The sequence below is a fragment of the Caretta caretta genome, chromosome 3 (genome assembly GCF_965140235.1).
Source record: "Caretta caretta isolate rCarCar2 chromosome 3, rCarCar1.hap1, whole genome shotgun sequence".
In the NCBI taxonomy this organism is placed as follows: domain Eukaryota; kingdom Metazoa; phylum Chordata; order Testudines; family Cheloniidae; genus Caretta; species Caretta caretta.
The window spans coordinates 130395395-130417263 of record NC_134208.1 but is presented as its reverse complement, the minus strand read 5'-3'; the positions used below and the strand labels follow the sequence as shown (position 1 = coordinate 130417263).

The 21869-nt window shown below is 40.8% G+C and overlaps 1 long non-coding RNA gene across 1 annotated transcript in view; it reads right to left on the bottom strand.

Annotated features, from left to right (window-relative positions):
* Positions 1–16318: 16318 nt before the first annotated feature.
* The window catches only part of LOC142071589 (uncharacterized), a 53013-nt gene continuing 47462 nt past the window's right edge, over positions 16319–21869 (bottom strand). The window contains exon 3 of the long non-coding RNA XR_012667712.1: positions 16319–18237. This is a non-coding gene — a long non-coding RNA (uncharacterized LOC142071589). The remainder of the gene's footprint in view (positions 18238–21869) is intronic.

Sequence of the window (21869 nt, the reverse complement as noted above, 5' to 3'; positions counted from 1 at the left end):
GCTTTCCTTGGAGGGCTTCTATTCAAGTATAGAGTAGGCCTGACCTTGCTTCACCTGTGATATCTAAAGAGATTACAGCACAAGGGGGTATAAACACATGGGTAAGCACCATAGCAACAGAAGATCATGACTTATGCCAATGCATTCTATCCTCACCACTGCTTCCACAACATCCCTTATCTGTAAGCGCGTCCAAGATTTTTCTTTTCAGGTGACGTGACCAAAATCAAAAGTATTTGTATGATTAAGGATTTGTTAGCTCTATTAGTGAGCCCCTCAACAGTGGATCTAAGAGAATGTTCTTGGCTAAGAAATTTCCTGGGGACATTAGATGTCAAACCGATCCCCTGGCTGTTTTTGCCATTAATTACTTCTGATCACTATGGCGATTATTGCAGATTAGTTAATTATATTAAAGAAGTATTTCTTTTGTCAGCGGCAATCCATTCCACAGTTTTCAGCATCCCTTTCTGACAAGGAGGATTTCAAATCCCTTTATCTGGAGACAAACAGAAAGACTGTGCTTGTGGGGAATAATTTGAGCTGATATTCTTGCCAGCTGTTAAGGGACACATGCAGTAGGACAAGAAAAAAAGTCAGTGACATCTGGTCAGCACTGATATTTCCTAACAGAAGTATTTGTTTCGGTATGGGTAGACAGTGGGGGTAACGAGAAACACCATCTACCAGTATTCCCCTCTTTTGAAAAGTGAAAATGAGAACTTTGACCAAGGTGACTGTAACAAAAATGACACCTTACATAATGGGGAAATGGTGACATTTCATTAGCCCCTATTAAACAATGGATAAGCAGTTGCTTTCACACACGAAGCCTCTAACTTATTTTTTTTCATGCCACACAATGGATTTTTTTGCTGAGTCGGAAAATATCAAAAGACAGGCATAAAGCCCTCCTTTTGTTCCTTCATCCTGCGCAGCAGTGTTTTACTGCCCCTAAAGATTTTTTCCCTTCTGCTCTGGTTTGCCCTCCTCTCTTCCTTTCCCCCTCCTTCCTTTTTTAGGTAAATCATGTTGAGTAAATGTCAGAAAACAATGGCATGAATTCTTTCCTCCAAATTGTAAAATCCCTTCCTTTAATTTAATTAATTCCATTCTGGTTTTATTCCGATGGTTTAAGGGAAGATTTTTTAACTGTCTTTTAAATGCGTTGCTTTAAGAGCTGACTTTTTGGGGTCTATAATGGAAGGTAAGTTGACTTTAGTTCAAGAGTAAATTCAACTCTCTCTCTTCTGGGTCTTTCCACGGAAGTACATGCAGCTCTATTCAGTAGATAATAGAAGTCCCAGAATGGAAACATATTAAAAAAAAAAAAAAAAAAAAAAAAGTTGTTTCCTGGGGTCAAAAAAGGACAGGAAAAGAGCCGACAATTACTTAAATAAACAGTATTCAGAAAGAAAAAAAAAATCCCTGTGCAAATCAAGTTGCAAAATCAGCGACTTCTGATTGTAGCAGGGGGAGAAGTGGTTTAAAACAACTCAGTGTTCATTCACCTGGAATGTGGAATCTTTAAGAAATAGATCAAACAGAGTCACCTATTTACAACCAAAAAAATCTTCACACTTTCCCTCTTTTAGTTCTCATCTCATAATAATACTTAGCTCTTACACAACGCTTTCCATCTTAATAGCAATAATGACCTCAGCGAGGTCATTTCTGGGCGATTAAGGAGGGGCTGAGGGTTAATGGCCTTGTGCTGCACCTCAGACTAATAGCTCCTGCAGCCCTCTGTGTAGCTGCAGTGTGGATGAGGATGCTGCACACCTACTGAAATGGCTGCTCATCTTGTGATCATCAGTCAGGAGGACTTTCCAGGCTCCATACTGCTGACCCTGAGGCTATTAAATTGCTAAAATGTGTGATGCCTACCTAAGCCCTTTAGCTATTTTTTTCTTTTTTGACTTATACATCTCTGTTTAATCTCCCTATTTTATATTTTCAACTTTTCCCATCTTTATTGTACTTTTTGTGCATTTGCTAATAATATTGCATTGCTTTATTAATCACTGTTGTTTTTAACTGTACTGTGTTTTAATGTGCTTGTGCAGTGCCTCAGGCACTGCAGGGAGGAAGATGAGGGTGCAAAATAATGCACATTGGAAAAACCAATATATCCTAAAACATATAAAATATATTAAAAACCATATATAATGATGGGTTCTAAATTAGCTGTAACCACTCAAGAAAGAGATCTTAGAGTCTTCGTGGATAGTTCTCTGAAAACTTTACCTCAGTGTGCAGCAGTAGTCAGAAAGGCTAACAGAATGTTAGGAACTATTAGGAAAGGGATAGAAAATAAGGCAGAAAATATTATAATGCCACTATGCAAATCCATGCTGCACCCACACCTTGAATACTGTGTTCAGTTCTGGTCACCCCATCTCAAAAAGGATACAGTGGAACTGGAAAAAGTTCAAAGAAGGGGAACAAAGGTGATCAAGGGTATAGAATGACTTCCATATGAGAGGACTAAACCGCTAGGGCTGTTCATCTTAGAAAAGAGATGATTAAGGGGGGATATGATAGAGCGCTATGAAATCATGAATGGTGTGGAGAAAGTGAATAGAGAAGTGTTATCTACCCTTTCTCAGAATACAAGAACTGGGGTCACCTGATGAAATTAGTAGGCAGCAGTTTAATACAAACAAGAGGAAGTACTTTGTCACACAATGCACATTTAACCTGTGATGGAGGATAGGTTCATCAACAGCTATTAGCCAAGATGGTCAGGGACAAAACTTCATGCTTGGGGTGATCCTAAACTTCTGACTGCCAGAACCCAAGAGGGGAAGACAAGGGTGGATCTCTCCAAAATTGCCCCGTTCTGTACACTTCCTCCGAAGCTCTGGTATTGGCTACTGTCAGAGACAGGATACTGGGCTTGATGGACCATTGGTCTGACCCAGCATGGCAGTTTTTTTGTTCTTAAATTGTTATAACTCATAGAGTTACGCCACTTCGCCCCACCTGAGAATCCGGCCTATAGAGCATGTTACTTAAGCATGTACAGTTTGAGTGCACAGGTAGATATTTGGAGCATGATTCTCTAGTCGTGCTAGCTTTACATCATGTAACTCAACTCCTGAGATAAACAGGTGTAAATGACAGGAAAATCAGTCCCTTGGTGTTGTGAACTTATATAGAATATTACTTTTTTCTGCTGTGCACTTATAGTAGATTTCAATTACTGCACGGGGGGTATAGACAAGGTAAATAGCCTTCTTGGAGATATTACTTTGTCCTATTATCAAGAATGTTCTGAAGCTAGTTGTGGCTGTGATCAAGGAGAAATACAGGTCTTTGGTCATGGAGACAGATGGTAGTAATGGTTAAAGTCAGAAATTTGGGGAGTCCTTCACTTCAGAGCATCAGTACAGCTGCAGGTAGCCAGAAGATTGAAGAGCCTTTCATGCTAGAGGTTGTTGGCAGTCAAAAATTTGGGGTTCCTTTGCATTGAAGTAGAGGTCTGTGTGGTGGCAGTGGTTTGAAACTTGGGCCTTCCTATGCATTGGAACAGGACTAAGGTATGGCAGCTGCTAGAAATTTGGAAGAACTGCAGGCCCGCCTTAGGTTTAATGAGACCCTATGTAAAGAAAGATGGGAGAACCCATCCATTTCCCTTATCACTCAGTATTGACGCCCTTCAGTTCCTTCTCCACTCGTAATTCCCTCCCACCAAACCATCATGGTTCATATGGCAGTGCTATTAGAGACTGGCTGCATGCACATGAGGTTTCTTGATGCACAGGGTGCGATGGGACCACCACCTAAGGTAGAATAAGCCTAGACTCTCTGCTGAAGCAAGGGGGCCTTACCTTTCCTGAAGATGCCATTTTCAGAAACACAAACCCTCTCCAGAACACAGGGTCAGGATCCATCTGAGTCGCTGTAATCTAGCATTAGCTAATTTTAATAATCTTTACTAGGAAATGGGAATGTAAAAAAGGCTGAGCTGTTCAAGGCAAATGTAGGAGAGCTGAAGGTGTCTTTACCCTAGTCATCTTCAATTTGCTACAGCATTGCACATACCTTTGTAAAGGTGGGTATCATCCCCTTGCAGAAGACTAGCACAAGGCCGATGTACCATTTGAGTCCTCAAAACAGGGCTTCATTGGCACTGAAGTGGTGCATTGAGATTGTACTGGCCCTCTGCACAAAGGGGATATTTACCTGATCAGAAAAGTTCAATACATTTTGAAACAACATCAGAAGGGCCTAGCCATGGTCTCCTTGTCTTCAATGGGCTTTGGATCAATCCCTTAATTTATAAAAACACCATACAATAAAGTATATAATTTAATGTAGCAGCAAAACTCATGAGACTGTTACACGGCTACTATGAAAGGACAGAAGATATAGCATCTTTCTGTCCCTTCCCTCCTTAATCAGCTAGGCTGAAGATCGATGATAATGTTTCATTCAGTGAAAAAGAATTTCTACTCTATGATCATTTCTGTAGATAGTTATGAGGACTACTCTTACTTGTATCATATCAATGCCTAAAATAGCTACAGTAAAAGTTTACTCTGGGTACAAACTATAAACATTTACCAATAGGGAAATGTGGTCTAGTAGTTAGAGCAGGGGACTGGGAGCTGAGACTCCTGGATTCCATTCCCAGTGTTGTCAATGAATGACTGTGAGATTTTGGGTATCTTGCTTAACTACAGTTTCCCCATCTGTAAAATAGGTTTAATAACACTTTCCTACTTTGTGGGCTGTTGTGATGCTTAATTAATCAATATCTGTATATTGCTTTCAGATCCTTTGATGAAAGGTCCCATGTAAGTGCAAAGTATTCTTAACAATACTTCCATTCTGTGCTCTTCCAATACTCACCCTCTCTCAGAGATATATATTTCATTTTTTTATTTAACAGGGGCAACTGGGCCTCCTTCCATCAAATTCTCCTGCAAGTATAGTTTGGATACTACCACCATGGATTGGCAAGTTAGAATTATGGAGTGAAGGGCAGCAGTTCAGGTGACACTTTCCTCCCACAGAGAAGACCTGATCCAAAGCCCACTGGAATCAAGGGGAGTCTTTCCATTGACTTCAGTGGACTTTGGACTGGGGTCAAAATGGGGGCCAGGAATGAGGACCACATTTAGTCCTGGAACTGTTTCTGTTTTTGAATCCCAAACACCACTGCCTCCAAAACCTACTATATGGTTGTAGTAGCAGGATCACAGTTACACTCTGAGCTCTTGAGAGTGGAAACTTAATCCATGTTACGCACCCTACTTAAGGGATCACACAATCTACAACATCCAGCATGGTCAGTGACTTCAAATGAAGGGGCTTTGAAAAAATGTGTTGCATGATCAGGGCAGAGTAAGTTGCAGGGTCTGTTTCCAGGGAGCTTAAAAGTCTTATGGGCAATGAATTCTTTGGGAGCAGGCAGAACTGTTTATTTAAATTGTTGTTCTCTTCCAGTATGATTTCCACCTTATTGAAACACTGTTGATACCAGGTTTCAGAGTAGCAGCCGTGTTAGTCTGTATTCGCAGAAAGAAAAGGAGGACTTGTGGCACCTTAGTTGTTGATACACTGGGCGATACTGGCTGAATCCGCAAGGAGGGCCAGCAGTGGATCTGAAGGAACAGAAACATTTCTGCCTGCACGGGAGTTCTTAAAAACAGGTTGGTCACCACTAGAAGGTTATTCAGTATTAGGGTGACCAGATAGCAACTGTGGAAAAACAAGAGAGGGGGTGGGGGGTTGGGGGTGGGGTAATAGGCACCTATATAAGAAAAAGTCCCCAAAACCGGGACTGTCCCTTTAAAAACGGGACATCTGGTCACCCTATTCAATATCCATCTAGTTAGCTGGAGACTGCAGACTCTGTAGGTGAATACCAGTCTGACAGATGTGCTAGTGACTAACCAATTATTATTTTCATTGATATTATTTACATAACGGTAGCACCTACAAATCCCCATCAAGGATCAGGGCCACATTGTGCAAAGCACTGTACAAATACACAGTAAAAACATAGTCTCTTTGGAGATAAGTTAAACACATAGGTCAGCCAGTTCCCAGAGTGGACCAGGATATGTTATAGGAGTAAGAGTGTGTGACTTCCAGGTAGGAGGTCAGTCTCTAGTTCAGTTCTCTGCTTAAGCAAATGGAGTATGTTGAATTTCTGGTCACAGAACAGTGGGAAAATCTAGTGTAGCCTACTGTTACAACTTTATTGCAAGATTTGTAATATTTGATGGTTTTCACAAAGTCCCATTCTTGGAGTCATGTGATTATGTGAGAATCTCAGCTTCCATTAAAAAAAAAAAGAATTAATTTCTAGCCCTCATGGTTACAGATAAAAGGTTGAAAACATAAATCCTAAAGATTCAGAAGTCAGAAGGCAAATAAAAAGAGATGACATTTTTTTATTTAAAAAAAATCTTGTGATTTTTAAGCCAATTTCATGATTTTTTGAGGTCTGACTTATGATTTTGTCTTTTTGGGGCTGGCCATATTGTGAGTCCTGAAAGGAGAGAGAAAACCCCAGACTGCAAGTACTGGTGAGTTAGTCTCTGCTGCAAAGAGCTTTCAGTCTACAGTTGTGAGAAGACACAATAGGTAGATGACAAATGCTGGGGAGTGGGGGAAGAGGATGGGGTTGGGTGTGGGCAGATGACAGAATGAGCATGTTTTTTCTGAATTATAATAGACGTCTCAGATCACCATCTGCCTAGCCATCGTCTGATGTCATTATTTTGTAGGTATTATGGTAGAGGTGAGTCTTAAGGAGGGATTTGAAGTTCAAAGGGATCAATATGAAATTATGAACTGATAAGTTCAGGGTTTTTTTTTCTCTGAATTTTTAAGCATGACAGAATCACAGCCCTGAGACCGAAGTCTTCTCCCTCACTACCTTCACAATTTGCATCCTTGTTGGTGATCTAAGTAGAGGCTAACCCTGTACTAGAGGGATTACCTCCAAAAGAGGGCAGTTTAGTCTCTATAGCCATCACATCATTAGTCTCTCTGTTTAGATAGCCAACAGAGATGCTGTTTTTGAAGATGGATTGGGATATGGTCTCTTGTCACATAGGCCAACCAAACCACTTTCAGGTGGCAATGATTTCAAGCATTACAACCTGTGCTGCCTTTGTACTGCAGCTCTGGAGCTGCAGTGCTTTGCATCAATGCTATCTGAAAAGCTTATAAGCGTGTTCATGAACAGTTCACTGAATTAGAATATGATTTTTGATTCAACATATTTGCAAACATTCATGCAACCGATATTTTGCTCATACAAATGTTTGTACGGACAGACAGTTGAGCTTAACCAATGTTAGTTTAACAAAGAAACTAATTCAATTTAGTGATAAAACAAAATTCATTTTGGGTGGAAACAGAAGTAATTGATAAGGCTTGCTCATCCAATCAGGGAACAGAAGATAAATCATGCGATGTTGAACAGTCATAAAGCTCAGATTGTGACTTCTGAATAATCAGTTGAATACTTGCTATGAACAACAATTTGTAGTTCAAATACAATCATGAAAAGTGTAAGTCAAACAGTTTTGCATAATGAATACATTAAGCTTGCCTGGCTATTGACCTTTCAAAGCCCAACAAGCTTCTGAGGATTAGCACTAACAGAGGCTATTTTGGGTCAGATAGGGCCTTTAAATATGAGTTATTCCTCTTTTTTGTTCCTATTCCTTTTTTTCTAGCTGATTCTGATATTCAGATGCACATAACATGGCTTGATGGCATAGTTATCTACAGCACATAAAATCAAAGTCAGCAGGCAAATATATTCCTCATACTGCGCTCTCAGATTAGTTCTCTTTATTGAAGGAGGTACAGTCAAATGATTTCTGCTATTTCTGGCACATATGCAGTAGGTGAGGGTGAACTAAAACTTTTTGTACCAAAGTCCTCCTAGATGCATCAGGAATAGAGGTAAGCCTCCTTGCCCTGGTCTGTCATTTCTCAAAAATTGCAAGTAACCAAAAATAGATATTGTATTTTGTAATAGGTGGGCGGAATCATGCAGCCAGTGTGAAGTGTGCATTGCCTGAGTAGCAGTGCACAGCATACAACTGGAGGAATGCACACTTACAATTAGTTGAATATCACTGTTTGAGATGTAAGCTGACAGGCCACCACACAAAAGCTCCCTGCAGCCAGACTCATGCTGAGCTCCAGAGCGGAAAAGGATTTTACGTAAAAGTCTTTGAAGACTTTAAGTATAGAGACAGTGAATTCATGCATTGTTTCCTCGGAAAGCCTGGGTTTGAATCTGGCTTTCGTTTTGTTTTAATGAACTAGGTGGTCTCATGTAAATCCTAATTAGAAAAAAGCTGTAACTTAAAAGTCACAAAAATTTATTGTGACTCACTCAAATTCTGTACAGTTCAAAGTGTCACAGTAATTACCAGTGGCTGGGGAAAAAAAATCCTCTCTAGACATGTTACTGCATAATTATCTTTTATGAGGGCTTCACGCCTTCCTCTAAATCATCTGGTAGTGACCCCTGTTGGAGATGGGATACTGGATTAGATGGATCATCAGTCTGATCCAGTATGGAAATTCTTCTGTTTCTAACTGAGACTGGGCACTTCTGCCTGTGGTCCAGGCATCACTGACAGGGACCAATACCAATGATTCAGAAGATGGTGTAAAATCTCCAAAATGCTTGTAATCATTTTGGGGCAGGGACTGTCCTTTTGTTCTATGTTTGTACAGCACCCAGCACAATATGGTCTTGGTCCTTGACTAGGGCTCCTACGCACTACTACAACAACAATGATAATAATACTGTAATAATGGACATTTACTCTCATCTGGTGATGGTTTCTGCCTGATCTGGGTAATCAGTTTTTGACTTGTATCCTAAAGGATGAAGGTTGATATATCTTATAAATCTGTATCTTAGTTACTGTAATCACAGATGATATTCTTATTATTCACATGAATGCTATTCCTATTATTAATAGAATTTATAATCCTTCCCTGACTCCTAAGATTTTTGTTCCATAAAATCATGTGGCAGTGAGTTCCACAGACCAATTTCATATTGGTGTAAAAAGTTTTTCTTTTTATCACTTTTACATTTGTGGCATTTTAATTTCAGTGGGTTTTCCTGATTGTGACTTTCTGTCTATTGATCATTAACAGCCCTGTGTTTCATATTGGTGTTAGATATGATACTGAATCAAAGTATCTTTCTGAACAAGAAGGAATCACAGTAAGCAGCACAGTCACCTACAGAAGAACAGGAACATTAGTTAGCCCGAAATACTGGCTCAGGATTTGTTTGGAACTTTTAAGAGAGCCGCACATAAAAGGAGAGAAAGGACTTGCATTTGACATTCACTTCCATAGGAGTGCTGTGTACTGAAGAATTGCAAGCAAGTACCCATTTGGAGCACCTTAAAAATGCTTCCCTCTGATTAAATATAGAAGGAAGATTTCAAAGAGTGAGAAAGACAAACAAAATCCTAACCAGTCTATTGGTCATAATGTTTCTCACTAGCAGTTTTCAAACTGCTCTTCTGTACAGTTCTGTCCGCTCACCTGAATACTTAAACTCAGGTCTAGGCTGGAACCTTACTTGCAACAGTGTATACCTCTGTATCTGTTTACTGGCCTTTTTAGCCAGTGGGAACATGGCAACTCCCCTCCAGATTTAAAGATTTGAATATATTCTGAACATTTATTGTCCCTTCAGATACTGGGCTAAAATGTAATCTTGTCTTCACAAAGCACGAATCTAACACTGGTACTAGTTAAGGTCTGTATAAAAGCTACTCAAGGTTTCCAAGTAGATACAGAAATCCTTCCCCTGACAATGAGCTGGGTGATCACCCTTGTCAAAGGAAATCTAAACGATGTTTCTTCTATATAGAAATATCAGATTTCCCCCCAAATTTAGTAGCTTAGAGAAATGGGCCAAGAGAGAGGGTCTATGGTCCAGTGGCTAGGCAATGAACTGGGACTAAGGCAATTAGGGTTCTGTCCTTGGTTCTTGACCTGTTGTGTGACCTTGTTAATTCACTTCCCCTCTCTGTGCTTCTGTTTCCCCTCTTACCATTAGACTGTCTTGTCTATTTAGATTGTAAGCAGTTTGGGGCTGTGACTGCCTTTTACTGTGTCTTTGTATGGTGCTGCCTAGCACACAGGGCCCCTGAGCTCAGCTGGGGCCGCTAGGTGCTACCATAAGACAAATAATAATAATAATGAAAGGAATGGCTGGACAGTGCTTAAAGTGTGGTGTGCGGTGTGTGGTGGTGGTCAGGGTAGGGGTGGGGACTGCAGACCTGACCCCCCAAAACTGACCTGGGACATTGAGGGGTGGACTTTAAGCACTGTTTTACCAAAGCATCTGCTTCCCGATTATTATAGACTCCACCACCCCACCTTTTTTCAGACCAATTTAAGCACTTATGGGTGGGATCAAGGATCTGCTGTTTCACAGAACCACTTGTTTTTTCCTTGCCTCTGCCTCTAGGCCCCAATGAGAAGGGAGGTGCTCAAGCTGTAGCCCATAACACCCCATCTCCCAAACTTTAGGTTTACTTGGGTTGGGCTGTGGAAAGAGGCTTTTTCATGTAAATGCTGGAGCTATCTGCACCCACCCAGTGTCAGGAGATCCAGTTGCTGCATAGGTTTCTCAGTTTTGTGACTCCTTGATAGGATGTTACTCAGTTGCACTTCCAGGTGCATCCCAGAATGGCTGAAATTTCCCAGCTTGTGAGATGCCACTCCACAGTTACCCATCTGGATCCTATAGCTTTCACCCAACAGTGGCCCTTTCCTTGTTGTTTTCAGCTATAGGGTTAAGACTGAGCCTAGGTTCTTGCACCTTTGGCTGAGGCATCTGGTACTGACTACTGTCAAAGACAGGATACTAGGCTAGATGAACCTTTGGCTTGACCCAGCATGGCAATATCTACACTCCTATGTGTCTGTTGATGGGGGCAGGGTGCCTGACTCTTAACAAATAATGGAGAGTCTCTAATAGGGAAGGTATCAGCTGCTTCTGGAAACTTTGATAAAATTCATAATTAAAGCTGTCCTCTCCAGGGCATCAACCTTTATTAACCTCTCCAAACGCATCTTTTATTTCTTCCTCTATTATATGAACATCTAGACTCTACTTGCTTTCTCAGGCAGTGGCCTTTTTTCCCCCCATGAGCCTGTTTCATTAAAAATGAAACTGGCTGAAAATACTATTAAATGTTCTTTTTTTTTTTTAGCTTGGATGGGAGTCATTCCATTGACTTTAATAGAAGTTGGATTTGGTCCTCTTTGCTCATATTTTATAGGCAGAATTATAATGGTAGGCCCTGATCCCACAAGTTACTTTATATAGACAGACTTCTGTGCTTACATAGAGCTCCATTGACCAATGGGAGTGCAAACAGGCATAAGAGTCCACTCTCACCAAGCCAATGGCAGGATTGAGGTCTTAGGTTTTATTTTTTCTGCAAGACATTTGCCAGCATTTTGCTATGAGAGGTTCTAGACTGACTTCTTTGGACCTCTGAAGTTCTTTGATTGTCCACAGAGCAGATATAGCATGGGCAATGACAGTGCAAGATTCCCCATAGTGTCCTTACATTGGTCCCTCAACACATAACTAGAGGTATCAGTTCAAGAGGATGAGAGGGTAGTTTGGTAATTGCCACTTGTAGTGATGGTCTGGATGATGGGGACAGTTATTAACTGGGAAGTGGACTAATATGACCAGCTCATTTCACATAGGCCAGCAAACAGCTATTGGGTGAAAATGATTTTTGTTCACAGTCCACCTGGGTTACTGGAAACAGTGACCCAGAGATTAATGGCTCAGAGGGGATGAGTTCTATTTTGTGTATGGTCACACATCACTTCTGTCTCCACTTTACTCATTTCCTTGTCTAAAGTTCTTGTTCTTTTTCCCCCTCCCAAAAAATTATCAATCCATCCCCTGCTCTTTTAATTGCAATGCACCATATGGGGGTCAGTTGAGTTTTTGTTATGGCCCCAGTAATCTATTAGTCACTCTCTCCTTTGTGTTACAAAAGATTTATCTTTCAACGGCATGTATTGACTTCAGCCTTTCTGCAGCCTGATAGATTTTGGAGGGGACCTTGTGAAGCAAAGCAGAGTCTGCTTTTAAATCAATCCAAAAAGCATATGAGCATCAACAAGACCAGGAATGTCTCACTGGTATTTGAACACTCAATGAACAGAAGGAAAAGTTTTAAGCATAGTAGTAGAGATATATTTGTAGCACTTACCTATTTCTTCTTTTGGGGATGCTATATTTTTCAGACTTCAAAATATTAAAATTTCTATACCCATCTGGGCAGCTCTTCTATTTCCTCTCCCCCATCACATCCCTTCTCCTTTTTTTTCCAGCCTGTCTCTATAAGAATTAAATTAAACTTTTAACTCTTGCTTAGAAAAATGTACTACGTTTCATGAACGTTTTAGTGATAACATACTATACCAGGTCATCTTCATTTGGGCTTTTATTCATTGAAGCCTCCCTATTCTGCACAGCATTTGCATTTGTGGTTAAATCCAATGGAAGTCAATGGGACTTAAACATAAGGTTAAAGTTAAGCATGTGTTTAAGTGCTATCCTGAATTAGTTTGCCAAGATGACTTTAGTTCCTTTAGTTCCTCTTTAATAACAGGACATTTTCCCTTTTTTCTCTCACAAGCAAAACTAAAATTAAACTAATTAAATCCAGGAGTAACCTCTTATGTCCTTTCACAGGTTAAAAACTATTGAGGACTCTGTGATGTCTCTCACTTTCAGGACTGCTAAATCCACCCCATTTTTTTTAAAGGTATTAAAGAATATCTAAATAAAAGTGGTTTCAGAGTAGCAGCCGTGTTAGTCTGTATCCGCAAAAAGAACAGGAATACTTGTGGCACCGTAGTCTCTAAGGTGCCACAAGTACTCCTGTTCTTTAAATAAAAGTGGTACATTTCCCCCTGCTCCTAGATGAATAGTGCAAATATGGTGCTCAACCACTTAAATCAATGTAATTGTCAAACATTCAGAATAATGCATTTTCCAAGGGACTGTATTCTCCTTCAGACACAATTTTGGAAATTCATTATCCATGATAAACGTTTCATTATGATTAAACCTGTAATCCTTCCCCTGAAACATAGATTAGTATCATTATTACTACAGTTAGAACGGTAATACACTTGGGTGTCATCATCATCCTCACCACTATCATTACCATATGAATTGCTAGTAATAACTAATTTCTTTGAGATAATTGCTTCTTTGTAATGTCGGCCAGAGTTGCACTGCCAACGCATGGGCTATGGTGGAAGATCAGAAGCAGCCAGTGGGAGGAACCAAATCTGCAATCAGATCTATATACAGTGCATCTTAACAATATGAGTCTTTCATTTAACCCTTCAAAGACTGCAGATACAAGGCCTGATCCTACAGCTCTTACCACAGAAGAGCTGGAATAGGCTATGGTGGGCACATTGCTACCAGAGACAGCCTTTGGGCCCTATGAGCTTTCATTTTAAGAGGAAATAGGCTTTTAGCTCTTTTCCTTATGTTGATATCCTCGATAACCCAAACCAGCATACTTTAGGGTTGAAAGGGACAAGCGTCTGAACTCCGCTTCCACACTCTCTCTGTAGAATAAGTCAGTTAAGCTTGGGGTGTATCCCATAAAATCATCTCATGAACCTTCCCCCAGATCCTTAGGCAGGCCCTGTGCACAAGGGTGGTGAACAATAATTGGTCTTTCTGGCCGACAATATTTTACAGGCCTGCTCCGGTGCTGTGGTTGCCCATATTCTTGTGCTTCAAGGTAGAACCAGTCATGATCTAGCCCTTTCTAAACAATCATTACAACTGTGCTGTAAAGGAGGGGAGATTAGTTGGGTATGGGTGCCTGATACCATGAAGAAAGTCCTTGTTACAACTGGTATCAGAAATTAGGAGTTCCTGACTCCCACTCTGTTCTGGGACTGCTAGCTCATACTGTTTTTTCTCATAGGTTAGATTCTTTAATATGGTTATGGTCAGGGTTTCCGGAAGGTGTTCTTAGACATAATATTACAAGTCCTTTTCCTTAGTATGTGAGCACTATTTAGTCTCTGAAGAAATACTGCAGTGTTTTTTCTGTGATGGATATCTTACTGGGGAGAGCTACTGCAAGCATCAAGAGAATTTGTTCTCTGCTTTAATCTGCCTAACTAAAGTCAACTCTTGAGACAGAATTACTCCCTGGGAATTGGGCAATGATGTTTTTGCTGAGACTCCTGAAAGAGGGTTTGCCTCCGTGCTGCTTGAGCACCTCTGTTTAAGGACTGGTGTATATAGTGTAAATGAAACAAGCTACACTACAAAAATATCCAGACTCTCTGTCATTGATTTCTCCACCAACAGGAAATTGACTTGGAAGGACCCAAAAATCTACCAACACTTAGTAGAGGGGTGACAGCAGAGGCAGAGCATGACAGTAAGGCCAGTGTGTTATTAGTTAAAACTTGGAGAAAGGCTTATTGTTAGGTGTGGTGCAAGTCTTCTCAGAAACTGCTCATATCATCAGCAAAATCGGTTTATGTTTGCGTTAAGTCTCTCTGACTGAGTCATTTCTTAGGTGTAACTGCTGCCTAAGGCTATACCTACACAAAACAAAGACACTACATGATGTCAAAACATTATATGAACCAAAAAAAAAGAAAAGAAAAAAGAATCTTATTAATCCTTGGGAACTGAAACAAGAGTCTCAATCAGCCAGCTTGCATATCACTAATTAAATGATTTCATTATCTCCTTTAATAATCTGTTCTGTTGCTTAAATATTCTGATGCCTAATGGCCCTGATTCACTACTACACTATTCCAGTTGTACAATGATGTAACACCATTCAGTTCAGTAGTTACACCACGTAACACTGGAGTAACACAGCAGTGAATTGCAGTAGGTCAGGTCCACAAAAATTTTATTAATATTTTGTCTAAATAGTTTTTGATATTCTCTGATGCATTGTAAATCCATTTTTTGTTCTATCATCCTTGGCTTATGAGAATAGTTGGCTTCTGCCCTTTGTACTACACTCCTTTAGGTATTATAGTTATTGGATTAATTGTCAACATTAGTGGTTATCAAATAATGTGGTGACTCTCTTTAAAAACTCATTGGTTCATCTGTTTGGGCAGTATTTTCACTAAATCTTTTGGCACCAAATCTCTGTAGGGTTTTATCGATATTGGTTCCCACAGCACCTAATCCTGATCTTGGGGCACTGTTCTCACAGAGTTTAGACTCAGAGATTTGGCAACATCTTCCAACATCCTCCATCCCCATGGCTAAACTGGTACAAGAAGTAATGCCATCTTACATGTGCCATGTAGGGAAAGTGGCCTATGCTGATGACATCTGACCGAGTCCAAGGGCACTCTTGTGTCTGTGCATGGGAGTGGCATCTGAGCAACTGATCAGTCTATAATGTGACAGCACTCCCACTGCTCATTAATGAAGTCATAGATATTGTGGAAGAGTTGCTCCCAATCATTTTTGGGCAACCAATTTATCTGAAACACCTGTAGTTAGATCCCTCCTGCATTGACAGAAGGGGTTTTTCCATGGTTGTAGTTAGTCCATCTCTCCAAGAGGTGGTAGCTAGGTTGACAGAAGAATTCTTCATTGACCTAGCCACATCTACACCAGGGGTTAAGTTGAACTAACTACAGAGCTCAGGGCATGAATATTTTCACAGCCCTGAGCAAACATAGCTAGGTGATCTAATTGTTAAGGGTAGACCAGCCCTAAGATCCAGGCTGTCCTACCCTCCATTATTGACACCCATTTAACTGTGTGTGCTCCAAAAGTCATTGCAATCTAAGCTTCTCCAGTGTTGAGAATTGCAAGACTGGAGCAGGTTGAAGTGGCCTAGCCATTATGATGTATTGTAATGTGACCCAGCGAAAGGGATCATTGTTAAGGTAAAGAGAAGCCTAGGATGCCAGTTACAAATGATTGGTATATGTACCAGCTGTTGGGAACAAATGTAGCAGAGGGCTAAGTCACCACACTTCTATATAAACCACCATGTGTCATGTCTTAAACTAATTTCCAGTTATTGGGGGTTAGGAGGAGATGTCATGGGGGGACGACAGATTGTGTCATGACTGCCTACTTCATGGTCTTGTGCACCATCCTCTGAAACATCTGGTGGAAGCCAATATCAGAGACAGGTTTTTGGGCTAGATGGACCTTGGGTTTGACCCAGTCTGGCAAGTCCTATGTTCCTATATACAAGGAAAAAGAGGAGGGGAAATACAGAAGAAAAACCAGGAGACATGGGAAGTTAATCACTTTATTAGGCACTCTGCTACAACAGTTATAAGAACCTAGGTAGTTTGATTGACAAATAAGGCTTCATTTTATACACAAAATGTGTCACACATTTTAGACATTTTTTCTGCATTGTATCACAGTGGCTGTTTAGGATGTTGAGAGCTATGCTATCTGATAACTATTTATTTAGCCAACTAAAATATTTTAACTAATAAATGCAATTTTCCTTTAAGGAGTGCCATGTCGAGATGCTTAACTTGCTATGGGTCTATTTCAGTCTGTGTGTGCAGGGTCATAAGGCTAACTGTTGATTTATTTTTGCGATCAACAGGAGAATTTGTGCTGGGATTCGTGGCCCATATGTAACGGAGATGAGATTTATAGAGCTGCATATGGTAGTTTGATGGTATTTTCAGGATCATCTAAAGCCAAAACAATGTACTTCTGACATGGAGGTAGCTATGATTCTTTATATTGGGTTTGGTAGCTGAGGTTCTATAGCCTCATCTGGATGTGGGTGAGGAAAGGTAGTTTGGCGATACAGTACTTGGATGGAAAGGAATTATAGGTATATCACTGGGCATTATCATAGGCTCAGGATTAAGATTATTTGTGCAACCTGATCATGACCTTCCTGACTTTCAAAGCTCTTTTGTGTGTGTGTGTGCGTGCATATGGTCAAATTGAAACATGTGCTTAAAGTCCATTGACATAAATCAATCAATGTTATCTTGACAGCCACATAGCTGAATAATATAGTACGTATAATATAACCAATTGCAGTACATTATAGGCATTTTAATGGTATGGTATGCTTGGTAATACAGGGCTAGATGAGTGCAACCCTTTTATGAGTATTCTTACTCAGTCCCACTGATGTCATTGAGATTATATGATTGGACCTGCTCCTGCTCTACTGAAACATATTCACTTAGAAGTCAACAGGAGCAGGCTGAGAATGTGTTTGATTATGGGCTCCTTATGTAAGAAAGTGTTTGCAGGATCGGGCCCTTTATGTTTCCACTTATTTCTGTCAGAGCAATTCTGGTGTGGAGGGTATGTGAAAGTGCAAATGTATGCATGCTGTACATATAAATTAATAAACGTGTCACACACATCATGGTTTTGAAAAAGCCAAAATACGAGGGTTGCCAATTTTGGTTGGATGTATTCCGGAGATTTCATCACATAACATAATCTTTAATGAAAGGTTAATCTTTAATTCCTGGAGACTCCAGGCCCATCCTGGAGGGTTGGCAACACTACAAAATACTACTCAATGTTATGGTCTCTTAGGTTAAAAAAAAATCCAAGTTTCGTAGCTATCCATAAAATATTTCTCTCTTTCCTTTCCTTTTTGGTTGAAGGAAAAGACAGAGGAAATTAAATAAAAAAGTAACATTTAAATAACATCAGGGTTGTGACAGAAACTAACAAAAGACAAAATTCAAAGCCCTGGCTTTGGGACCAATCCTGCTCCCAGTGAGCAGAATGTCCTATTGATTTAATTGGGAGCCGGATCAGCTCCTTCATCCCTAACTCTTAAGAGCCCGGAAACATATGTTGGTCTCTAGTACATTGCACTAGATAGAGCCCTAAAACAATGCTGAGTTCTTCAACACGTTTTCATTCAGCTGAGTTATTAAAGCGAATCCCGGCAGGTTTCCTTTAACCCATTTACTGTTGTGTGTCTGCAGGTTAAATAAATGAGTTAAAGGTAGGACATTGGCTGCTACTCTGCATTTCCTGTCTTTTGTTGCCAGCCTGTGTTACAACACCCAGAACATTATTTCAAGGCAATAGCTGAGCCTGATATATATTTGTATGTATTAGGGATTTTGGTGTACGTGAGGGCTAGTCACTTTTGTGTGCAGTTTTGTTTTTACACCTTCTGTTGTTCTTGCTGCCGAAAACACTTGCGCCTGGAGGAAAAAAAGAAAAAAGAATTAAAAGGGGAGAAAAAAATAGATCAGCCTCTATCAATCGGCCTGTTCAGCAGAGAAGGAATAGATTTTACTCTAATCTGTAACATTAGCATAACAAGAGAAAAGCTAGAGCAGTTGTTAATAACAGCAAAGAGGTTGTTTAAGTCAAGCATGTGTTTCAGCTCCACGGGCTGATTAATCTTGTCACCAATTTTTTTTTGTTCAGAAAACTTTTCATTGGAGGCAGAGGGGAACTAAAAAAAAAAAAAAAAAAAAGGAGCAGAATAGCAGTTTCCCCGCCTTCAAACCTGTCTCTGTGTCTACTCTTACTTCTGCCTGGATTAGTCGACATAAAGCTGTTTTCTGCAGCCGAGGCACTCAATGGCAAGTTAAATTTAGACAGATTGTGAGGAGTGGAGAACATGGGCCTGAGAAAAGGGATCTGGCTCCAGCCCTGACCCATTCTTTGTTCTCACATAGTGGTCACCTGCCATAGAGCACAATGCATGAGCCCCACCCCCTCCTTTCCTGATTCAACCTGACCTTTGAAAACCTTTCTGATTGGCTGAGACCATGTTTGAGTTGTTGCCGGGGAAGCCCTGGGAAAAACAACAACCTAGCAAAACTCTTTCTCTTCTCCCAGCACCCCCACCCCTGAAGGGGGATGGTGGGGGAAGTGTGTGCGGGGTGGGAGAGAAAATCAGCACAATTAAAAATGCAAAGGAATGACAAAGGAGGGTCACTGCAGTGCTAAGGACCTGAGGCCAGGTCTGATGAAGACCACATGCTGCTTCCTTAGCAGGAAACAGAACAATAATAATAAAAAGTTCTCAGAGGTAAAGAAAACTGCCAAAGGACAAAAATTCACTAAATCCCGAAGAGTCTGTTTTTGTTCCGCAAACAGTGCTTGGCTTGCTAACAATGCCTGACACCCAGCATTGTCTTGTGAAAATTCCCCAGTTGGGGGAAAACCATCATGGCACACGATCAGGTTAAAGTTTCCTGTTAACGAGAGAAAGAGAGAAAGAGAGCGTACTTAGTAATGGTCGACTTCTGCAGCAAAAAAAAAGAAGATAATACTGTTGAATTAGTCTGGTGACGTTTCACTGTCCTTCATGCAGACTCTCTCCCCTGGCCTGACCCTGGGTAAACCATAACACTTTGCCTTCAGCCATCATGCTCAGCCTTCTCTTGTGTGTGTGGCTGAACTAGCTTCCTGACGGAAATAAACGCCACTCACGCCGCAATGTAGTTTTATGGTAATTTCACTTTTGTACAATGGGAGCCTTAACAATTTTGCGAAAAGCTCTTTGTACATCCTTTTCTTTTCAGTGCAATGCTTGATCTAAAACAGCTCCCGGTCACATTTGTAACTGAACGCTACATGCACACGTTTGTAGGATTTTTGTCTGGCTAGAGCATGGAGCTGCTGAAAACAATGTCCGAGTGAGAGGAATACTCAGCAGACCTCGGTCCAAATTGCCTTGAAAGAAAGGTGTAACCTGTGTCAACAGTATCTTGTCTATATCTGTTTCTACTGCCAAACAAAACACAAAAATATTACATTGCTGCTTGCTGTGAAATATACTCTTGTAGGCCCTGATTGAGCAAAACATTTGTGCATGTGCTTAGCACTGAGCATATGAATAGCTCCATTGATTTCAGTGAGGCTACTCACATACTGAAAGTTAATTATGTGCTTAAATGCTTTTGTGGATTGGGCCTGTTACCATCATAGGGCCAAATCCTGCCTACTATGAACTCCATGAGCTGTTCCATTGACTTCAGTAGGACTACATGGGGAAATGAGTGCTATTCAAAGTGAGGAAAGGTAGCAGAATCTGGCCCATAATGCTTAGAATATTAGTCTGAGATGGACTAAAGAAAAACTGTCTAGTAGAGGCTGTCACCACTCAAAGGGAAAAATTCAGACCTGGTGTGAGCATACATCTCTCTATTGAAGTCAGTGCAGTTGTGCTTCCTTACTCCAGGTCTGAGTCTGGCCCATCAATTGTATCCTCAATGATAGTTCAGTAACCAAACAAACCCTTTCGCAGTAGCATTCATTTATCTGGCCTCTGCCTCACTGCATACAAAATGGATAGGAAAAGGTCAGTATTGTCTATGAAAAAATGTCAATATAAAAACCCAGGAATACTATCCACACTAGAGTGGAAATTGATTCAGTGCACTCTGTGTGGCATCAGTGAGCAGTCATCTCAGAAAAAGCAGGCAGGTTGTTAGCAATTGGATCTGCACACCAAACTCCAGAGGAATCTTCAGCTTCAACGCAACAGCTTGGGTCATTTGGACAGCCTGACCCACCTCAAGAGATCTGTCAAGGGTCAGTTTGTCCCCTGGGTGGGTTAATCTTAGCACCTAGCACCTTTTTGTCTGTGAATCCACTTTTCACCTGGAGCCTTAGGTGTTTTACAAAAGTGGGTTACGTTACCACGTTTCTACAATTCTACTGAGGCACTGTTTACACTCTTGCCCAGGTGCTCAGTTTCTTGGAATTTGTGGATCCCACTCAATCTCTACATGAATCTTAGGTATCTACAAGGGGCTGAGGGTCTCCTGCCCAGAGGACTGACTCCTTGGACTCTGTGTTGCATCCTAATTTTCCCATCCCACCATGCCTCAATGGTAGTATGGCTTCAACTGAGCCATACTACTATCGGTTTCCCTCCTACGAGCCACTGTCTCTGGCAACACCTCAGGGATGGTTTTGGAGAACAGAGAGGGAACCCACTCTGAGATTTAGTAATTTAACATTACTGGCCTGAACCAATAGCAGCTCAATAGAAGAATTTTTATCTAATATCATGAGAGGAACTTGTCTCTGTATATTCAATTCAGTCTATGAAGGGCCTGATTTTCCACAGCCTTACAGCTGTGCAGCTTGAGTGTAAAATGGTACCAAATTAGAATTCCCCACTTGCTTACGTCGGTGGTAATGTTTTACACTCACTTTGCACAGGTTTAAATGACTGTCCATGATGTGAGGTAATGAAGAATCAGAACCAAAGAGTATAGTGTGTTTGTACAGTAACTCTCCTTTATAATCTTTGCCCACACATACACCTTTTATTGTGACACCAGTGCAGGCATTATGAGAGTGAAGGAAGCCTACTTCCACCCCCAACTCTTTACTACCCTGTTTATGTCACCCTCAGTTTGGCTGCAGGTCTCATGCATTCTCGCCCTTGGTCCTCATCAGGTTTCCAAAGTGGCTGCACTGCTGTTGTCATCTGGGGATGAAAACACAGTAAAAAAAAAATAAAAAAAATACAGGTTCCTGCTGAAAACAGGAATCACAAGACATGAAGCAAGTTGCAACCAAAAACCTCAGGTCCTTTCCCAAGGAACCAAATATATATACCTCAGATGAGACCAGCAGTGGAAATACCCGGGGTCCTGTCCTATGTATATTGTAGCAAGATGAGGTATTTTGAATCCTGTGGTGACTTTTCTCCTTTCAGACTGTGCCCTGCGTGCACCTTTTGATGCTCCTCAGTGACAATCAGAAATCAAGCATGAGAAGGGATGAACTGGGTCCCAGTGCAAGTTCAAGGAGGGTTTAATTTTGTAACATTTCTCACAACTCTTATATTTCTTTTTGTTGGTTC